A 325-nucleotide genomic window follows, 5' to 3' on the forward strand; every position below is an offset into this window, starting at 1 on the left:
TAGGAATGAAATTGCTTCAAGTTGCCAATTTCGGAAGGTCTTTACATATATTATAATGTGTCTGTAAATGCATGGCAACTGTACGCATTATATAAACGTGTGTTTATATCAGTTATATGTTTTTATGGTTGCTTGTACTCATGAAAATTCGCCAGTTATTTCTCTGTATCAACCTGGTACTGTGTTTTGCTATTTTATTTATTTATACATTCATTAGATGAAGTACAAATGTAAACAAATGTAAAGAGTCAGCAGTTAATGACAGTTCATGCTCGTGGAATACTCGACAGCTTATATACACATGAGAATCTGCTTTTATACTTCA

The sequence above is a fragment of the Penaeus monodon genome, chromosome 25 (genome assembly GCF_015228065.2).
Source record: "Penaeus monodon isolate SGIC_2016 chromosome 25, NSTDA_Pmon_1, whole genome shotgun sequence".
NCBI lineage: Eukaryota > Metazoa > Arthropoda > Malacostraca > Decapoda > Penaeidae > Penaeus > Penaeus monodon.